The sequence below is a fragment of the Opisthorchis viverrini genome, assembly GCF_000715545.1.
Source record: "Opisthorchis viverrini unplaced genomic scaffold opera_v5_121, whole genome shotgun sequence".
NCBI lineage: Eukaryota > Metazoa > Platyhelminthes > Trematoda > Opisthorchiida > Opisthorchiidae > Opisthorchis > Opisthorchis viverrini.
In genome coordinates this window covers 454,929-455,674 of record NW_008751776.1, presented here as the reverse complement: position 1 = coordinate 455,674, position 746 = coordinate 454,929, and positions in this window count along the sequence as shown.

Sequence of the window (746 nt, the reverse complement as noted above, 5' to 3'; positions counted from 1 at the left end):
GCTGAACGTAGCAGCGTTTGTCCTTAGAGCTTTGGTGCATTATAACAACTGCCCGGTTTACATGACGTACCACCAAAACCGAGTAGTTCCTTTGTTTTTGCCCAGAGAGGATTCACTTTTTCTTGCAACCGAGTAGTTTTCATGAGTTTTGTGTGAGAAATGCCCGTCCATATGATTTCTGTCACTTGTTACAAATGGCGGCAAGGCACGTGTGCAGTAAATGTAGGTCACAAATACCGCCGATTCGTATGTCAACACCAGTTTCCGCCCTATTAGGCGACAAACCCAGAACGTTACAAAGTTTGACAGTCTAAGCTGTCCGTAAAATTGGAAGTAATTTATGCACAAGTTCCTAAAAAAATCCAATTTTTTGTTGGCATTTGGATACTTCCCGCTAGTCCTAATAATCCCACTAGAAACCAGATGAACTGGATCGTCGAAGTTCGGCACAACAGTGTTATTTGCAGTGCTCGACATACGCTGAGGATTTTACTTGAAGAGAACATGGTGGACTGTGTAATGTGGGCGCCAACATTTGCCTTTGTGAGTGGTCTAGACTCTCATGTATCTAGTTGAGAGATGCTGCAGCATTTTTCGGTACTCTGCATTGATTTTGCAACAAGTGTGGTGAAATCTCTTCCCCCGGAGAAAATGCATCGGCAAGAGCAGCAAAATTGTCAAAAAATTGGCCAGTATTGGTTTGTTTTCACCATAACCGTGTGCGTTGTCGCTTGCTTTGAATAATT